Below are 8,565 nucleotides of genomic sequence, written 5' to 3'. Positions count from 1 at the left end.
AAGAGTATAACATAAACACATTCAAAGACATTACTTGCTTTAAACATTATTATTTATATGATTTTTATAAAAAATGTAAGAAAAAGATTATATGATTGGAGATTTTATTTATACGTTCAGTATAGATGATCACTAACTGGAACAAGGAAATAAAAGGGAGACTTTCCGCTCAGTATAGATGACCGCTAACTTGGACAAGGAAACAAAAGACGACAAACAATTTGTAAAGCAGGGTCAAAACGTACTCGCTACTATACAGGAAAACAGGGTCAAAACGTACGCGCTATTATACAGGAAAGAAGGGTCAACATCGTGAACATGTACTCTCTACAATACAGGAAACTAGCTTAGATGGCCAGGGATAGACGACCCACAAAGTAAGGTCAAAACGTACTCGCTACTTTACAGGAAAGCAGGGTCGACATGTACTCGCTACCATACAGGAAGCTAGCTTAGATAGCCAGGGACAGACGACCCACAAAGTAAGGTCAGACGGCCCACAGAGCAGGGTCAAAACTTACTCTCTACTAAACAGGAAGATAACTTAGATAGCCATGGTCAGACGGCCCACAGAGCAGGGTCAAAACGTACTCGCTACTAAACAGGAAGCTAACTTAGATTGCGAAGGATAGACGACCCACAAAGCAGGATCAACACTTACTCGCTACTAAACAGGAAACTAGCTTATATAGCCACGGATAGACGACACATAGGCCGAGTTCACTTGAAACTCTTCAATCGACTTCAGAGTTAATAGATTATAACGTGAACGCACTAGAGTTGATATTCGGAACAACTCTAAGTAACTCTGGGTAAGGCCCTGACCAAGCATAACAAATAAAATATTCTCATTGGTTTGACGTCATTCAAGAGTTTCTTGAGTTAAACCCTGGCTCGGTGAGGGCTGGAACCAGAGTACGAGGGGTTTACTCGAGTAGTTCCAGTAAAATCGTTTTGTTGAAACCCTAGTTAGTAAAGTTAACTAGAGAGTTTCAAGTGAATTCGGCCATAGAATAGGGTCAAAACGTACTCGCTACTATACCGGAAGCTAACTTATAGTTGGCCACGGATAGACGACATACAAAGCAGGGTCAAAACGTACTCGCTACTATACAGTAAAGACAAAACGTACTCGCTACTATACAGGAAAGAAAGGTCAAAATGTACTCGCTACTATACAGAAAAGTAGGGTCAAAACGTACTCTCTACTATAAAGGAAAGCAGGATCAAACGTACTCGCTACTATACAATAATCTAGCTAAGATAGCCAGGGATGTTGGTTTAATACAAACACTCAGTAAAATAAGAAAGTTGAAAAAAGTCCTGAAAAATTTCATGACGTTTCATCATAAAATCTAATCGAAATCAGCAGTTTTCACGAAAGGGCAGTATATGAATTAAAAATCGTCCAAAAATATTTTTTAAATGAATTAGTTAGAGTGTCACGCCTTTATTCCGTTATGTTGAAAGATGCACGATTTTCCCGTACATTAATGTAGAAATTTTATTGGCATCAGAATGAAACTGTCAATAATAGGTGCTGCGCATTGTACACTTCACAAAGTTTGGACGAATAGATACATGCGGATTGTTTGAATACACTGACACAGAGTGTACAGCAAAACCATTTATATCTTTTGGTTTGAATTTCTGTACCAAAAATTATATGATATCACCAGAAGCAATGTCAATTTAGATTCTTCAAATCTTGAGGAGTCAATCATTGTACTCTTAATTAAAATCGTTGTGACGAGAAAACAATTAAGAAACGATAGAGAAATAAAACAATTACTCTGTCAATTTACATCTATTCTCTGACACGGGCACCAGGCGGAATAAAACTGTCAACAGATTCACACACCATTGTAAATTTAATTTAGTCACATTAATGATTTTATAATGAGAAAAGTATACCCTTGCCCATATGGTCATTTTGGTTTAATGATCTCCGCCCTCCTACTCGATTAAATGGTTTCTCTGTATTTAATTCATTTGTTTAATGTGTAAATTAAGAGTTATATTATTACAGTATTACAGTTATACGATTAGCGGATCAATGAGTTTTTAATCTGTCAAGGGGGCGTGGTACAAGTGATAAATCTGATATTAATTTTATACTAAAGTGTAACTCGATAATTTAAATAAATATTTGCACGAATTATTTATTTTTGAATACAGTTTGTTAAAAGATTCCAAAAGGCAATCGATATATAACAGGCGAATATTTAATATTAAATACTCACTGAATTTGGTAAATTTAATATCAAATACACACTGAATTTGGTATAGCTAATCATTTTTGGAGGACAGTACTATCTTAATGATGGAAGTATAATACTCTCATGCTATAATGAACTAATACTACAGAATAATGGAAACAAAATAAAGAAAGGAGAAAAGGTGCTAAAAAACGAAAGAATAGGGTGTTAAAATAAAAAAAAAATAAATGAAATAATTGGCTATAAATATAAAGAAGGTTAATAATTGAAAGAATACAGAAAAGGAAGACCCCAAATACAGACCATCTTCTATAACATCTATATTAATGAATAGATTATAGACGATTTTAGTAATACAGGACTAAATAGACAAACATATAGTTCCTCAAAATATATATAAATTAATACAAGGCATGTTCACACTTATGTTAAAAGCCCTCTTTTAGATAAAAACTATTGTTTTGCTGTTTGTCAGATGTTAATTTGATAATGAAGCGAAAGTGTTAGAAAAGTAGTCGGTGGGCTTTAGTACTCAGCTTAATTCTACGTATTATACAATGACAAAAATCAAAACAAGGAAATTATCAACCTCCGTCCTTTTGTATACTCAAAGTTTACGGAAATAAAGACAAAAACAAAGAGGATGAAATTGATTGTACACAAGTAGCCATATTTCCCGTTCTTATATTATCTTACTTAACATCTGTTAACCAACGCTTCCGGTTTTTGTTTTAACAATGATATAAAACGGATTCAGTGCTCAATAAAAACCACAGCATTTCCCTTGGTCCTGGAATTTATAATTTATGGAAAACGATCACTAAAAACAAAAGAAAATCAGGAAGATATCATTACATTTTTTTCTTAATTTTGTTTTATCTAAGCAGTTAAAAGCTGTTTTAGTAGTATCAGTGTGTATATAGATGTATATCCTGCTTAGAAGTTTGTGAGATTGCATGCTTGTAGGTCCATAGACAGCATGCAGTACGGAGTTTTATGTTTGTTTTTGTCTTAATCTTTTAAATTCAATCGGTCATGATTTACATTTTTAATGTGTTTTCGAATATTTAATGAAGTTTATCGGTATTGCGAACAAGATTGAAATTCAGTAAATGTATATTTGGCATGCATTACCACGATATTAGAGTTTGGTATAATCTTGAAACCCAAAAACAAGATACAGAAAAAAATTTCTATTTTTGTTTTTAATTTCTTCACAAACCAATTTTCACTATCAATTTCACCATTCTTACTAAAACAATAGTGTGTAACACTATATTCTCCACTCGAGACAGTTAAATTTTATTATTTAAAGCGCGAGGCTTGCCGAGCTTTTCAAATAATTAAAATCTATAATTGATATACAAGTTTTTTAAATAATTAAAATCTTTAATTGATATACAAGTTTTTGTAAAATACGAGACAGCCCCTTGAACTCATAGAAGTTTAACGGGGAATTGTTTTGTAGCTTAGAAATATTATGTTAATTTATATAAAAATTTACTGTATAAAAAGAAATGAATCGTCGATCGTCATTTTCACAATTAAATAAAAAAAACTTTTACATCCTCTCTTTGACATATTCCCCATTTCCATTCTCTATTTTATCATATGATGCGTTAGGGAAAATACCAACGATATCAAGCACATCTTTAGAATTTGCACAAATGATTTTGTTTCTATAATTCAACATTTTTTTATTACAAAGTCTTAACATATTTCCTTTCGTTTGATGTCAACAATTCCATAAGTGCAAATTTGATAACTAAGTGTCTACATGATTACTCTAAATATCAGCACAACAATGTTAAATCTGCAAAGTTTAGTTGTTCTTTCGATAGGATTCGAACTTATGCTATTGGGATATCGAGTCAACACAGCTTGCACTGTGTCCAGTGCCAAATAGCATGCGTTCGAATCCCGACATGGGAAGAGTTGGGAGTTTTCATGTTGTTGTACTAATATTTAGAGTAACAATGAATATAATATGTGTTTTTAGCCGTGTATGACCTTCACTTGTGACATAATGAATGGATCCGTCATAGAGTTGTCACTTGTTTATACGTTCTTATTATTTATATTAAGTCTAGGTGGCAGAGTGTTTTAGAGGGCTGGACACAGTTCAAGCGGTGCTGTCTCGATATCACAAAAGCATGAGTCCAAATCCCGACGAGGGCTTTAACATTGTTGTGCTGATATATATATCTTTGGACATTTCTAAGCTGACCATTGGCAATATATATCCTCGGTGCACTGCTATATTGGCGAATTGGCTGTAGATATCCTTGATGTACTGGACCATTGCTGACTTGGCTGTAGATATTCTTAGTGTACTGCTATATTGATAACTTGGCTGTAGATATCCTAAATGAACTGCTAGATTGATAACTTGGCTGTTGATATCCTTGATGTACTGCTACATTGATAACTTGGCTGTAGATATCATCGATGTGCTGCTATATTGACAGTTTGGCTGTAGATATCCTCAGTGCACCGCTTCATTGATGACTTGGCTGTAGATATCCTAAATGTGCTGCTAGATTGACAACTTCGCTGTAGATATCCTTGATGTACTGCTACATTGATGATCTAGCTGTAGATATCCTAAATGTGCTGCTATATTGACAGTTTGGCTGTAGATATCATCAGAGCACTTCTTCATTGACTACTTAGCTGTAGATATCCTAAATGTACTGCTAAACTGATAACATGGCTGTTGATATCCTCAGTGTACTGTTATATTTACGACTTAGGTTAATATATATTCAAAGTACTGCTACATTGGTGACTTGGCTGTAGATATCCTCAGTGTACTGTTATATTGACGACTTAGGTTAATATATATTCAAAGTACTGCTACATTGATGACTTGGATAAAGATATCTTCAGTTTACTGTTATATTGACGACTTATATTAATATATATTCAAAGTACTGCTACATTGATGACTTGGCTGTAAATATCCTCTGTGTGCTGCTACATTGACAGTTTGGCTGTACATATCCTCAGTGTATCGCTACATTGATGACTTGGCTGTAGATATTCTCTGTGAACTGCTACATTGATGACTTGACTGTAGATATCTTAGGTGTACTGCTACATTGACGACTTGACTGTAGATATATTATGTGTACTGCGAGACTGACGACTTGATTGTAGATATCCTCGATTTACTGCTACATTGACGATTTGGTTGTAAATTTCATCAGTGTATGGTATTATTGACGACTCGGCTGTAGATATCCTCGTCGTACTGCTACATTGGCGACTTGACTGTATATATCCTCAGTGTCCTTCTTCATTGACGACTTGGTTGTAAATTTCATCGGTGTATGGTATTATTGACGACTCGGCTGTAGATATCCTCGTCTTACTGCTACATTGGCGATTTGACTGTAGATATCCTCAGTGTCCTTCTTCATTGACAACTTGGTTGTAGATATTCTCGATTTACTGTTTAATTGATGACATTGCTGAAGATAACATGGGTGTATGGTATTATTCACGACTCGGCTCTATATATCATTGGTGTACTGCTACATTGACGACTTGGCTGTAGGCACCCTCGGTGTACTGCCACATTGATGACTTGAGTGTAGATATCCGCGGCATATTGTTACATTGACAACTTGGCTGTAGATATCCTCGGTGTACTTATTCATTGATGACTTGTCTGTAGATATCCACAGCGTGCTTCTTCATTGACGACGTGGTTGTAGATATCCTTAGTTTCCTGTACTTGATTACATGGCTGTAGATATCATCGGTGTATGGTTATAATGACGACTCGGTTGTAGATATACTTGGTGTTCTGCTTCATTGACGACTTTGCTGTAGATATCCTCAGGGTGCTGCTACATTGGCGACTTGACTGTAGATATCATCAGTGTTCTTCTTCATTGACGACTTGGTTGTAGATATTCTCGATTTACTGTTTAATTGATGACATGGCTGTAGATAACATGGGTGTATGATATTATTCACGACTCGGCTCTATATATCCTTGGTGAACTGCTACATTGACGACTTGGCTGTAGGCACCCTCGGTGTACTGCCACATTGATGACTTGAGTGTAGATATCCGCAGCGTATTGTTACATTGACGACTTGGCTGTAGATATCTTCAGTGTACTTATTCATTGATGACTTGTTTGTAGATATCCTTAGTTTACTGTTTACTTGATTGCATGGCTGTAGATATCATCGGTGTATGGTAATATTGACGACTCGGTTGTAGATATACCTGGTGTACTGCTACATTGACGACTTAGCTGTAGATATCCTCAGGGCGCTGCTACATTGACGACTTGGCTGTAGATATCCTCGGTGTTCTGCTACATTGATGACTTGGCTGTAGATATTCTTAGGATGCTGCTACATTGACGACTTGGCTGCAGATATCCTCGGTGTTCTGCTACATTGATGACTTGGTTGTAGGTATTCCCAGTGTACTGATACACTGACGACTTGGCTGTAGATATCCTCAGTGTACTGCTACATTGGCGACTTGACTGTAGATATCCTCGGTGTTCTGATACACTGACGACTTGACTATAGATATCCTCTGTGTACTGCTACATTGACGAATTGGCTGTAGATATCCTCGGTGAACTGCTACAATGACAACTTGGCTGTAGATATCCCCAGTGTACTGATTTATTGACGACTTGGTTGTCGATATCCTTAGTGTACTAGTACACTGACGACTTGACTGGACTACTACAATAACGACTTTGCTAAACATTTCGTCTGTGATTTGTTTGTTTTGTATGATGGCGACTGATTGTTATGAATGTCAGTGTGTTATATGAACCTAATGTGTATTCTTTGGATGGGTTTACATTGTCTGGAGTTCCACTGACGACTTTTCTGTAGATTTTGGGACTGCTACACTGACGACATTTTTGTAGACACCAGGACTGCTACACTGACGACTTGGCTAAAGAATTCCTGAGATCATTTCTAACTGACGACTTGGTTGAATATATATATTCTCATAGTGGATTACAACACTGATTATTTTGCTACTGATATCCTTAATGGACTGCTACACTGACGATTTCGCTGTAGACACCGAGACTGCTACACTGACGACTTGGCTGTAGACACCGGAACTGCTACACTGACAACTTTGCTATAAATCCAAGGTGAACTGTTAAACTGACGATTAAGTCATATATGTATCTTTGGTAGACTGATATACACTGAGGACGTGACTATAAAGATATCCTCCAAGACTGTAACACTGATGTCGTGACTATAAAGATATCCGCAATGACTTTTACACTGATGGCGTGACTATAAAGATATCCTCCAGGACTTGTACATAGATGACGTGACTATAAAGATATCCTCTAGGTCTTGAACACTGACGACTTGACTAAAGATATCCTCCAGGACTTGTACGCTGATGACGTGACTAAAGATATCCTCTAGGACTTGTACATTGATGACGTGACTTTAAAGATATCCTCCAGGACTTGTACATTGATGACTTGACTATAAAGATATCATTCAGAATTTGTACATAGATAACGTGACTATAAATATATCATCCAGGACTTGTACATAGATGACGTGACTTTAAAGATATACTCAAGGACTTGTACACTAATGGCGTGACTATGAGGATATCCTACAGGACTTGAACATAGATGACGTGACTATAAATATATCCGCCAGGACTTGTACACTGATGACGTGACTATAAAGATATCTTTCAGGACTTGTACACTGATGACTTGACTAAGGATATTCTCCAGGACTTGTCAATTTGTACACTGATGACTAGACTAAAAAGATATTCTCCAGGACTTAAACACTGATGACGTGACTAAAGATATTCTCCAGGACTTGTACACTGATGTCGTGACTTTAAAGATATCATCCTGGACTTGTACACTTATGGCGTGACTATTAACATTTTCTCAAGGACTTATACACTGATGACGTGACTATAAAGATATCCTCCAGGACTGTAACACTGATGTCGTGACTATAAAGATATCCTCCAGAACTTTTACACTGATGGCGTGACTATAAAGATATCCTCCAGGACTTGTACACTGATGACGTGACTACAAAGATATCCTCCAGGACTTGTACACTGACCACTTGGTTATATATATTCTCGGTAGACAGTTGGTCGCCTTCTTGATTATATATATTCTCGGTGGACAGTTGGTCGCCATGTTTTGTACATACATGGTTTTGTAGTTTGCGGTATATATGTAGGACTCGGGAACCGCGATGGTACAGCGAATACGACGATCACGATGGTTTGACGCTGAAGTGCATATTTGATCACGCTGAAGTGTGATGGTTTTACGCAGAAGTGTGTATTTGA

This window comes from Mytilus edulis, chromosome 1, assembly GCF_963676685.1.
Source record: "Mytilus edulis chromosome 1, xbMytEdul2.2, whole genome shotgun sequence".
NCBI lineage: Eukaryota > Metazoa > Mollusca > Bivalvia > Mytilida > Mytilidae > Mytilus > Mytilus edulis.
This window is presented reverse-complemented; position numbering follows the sequence as displayed.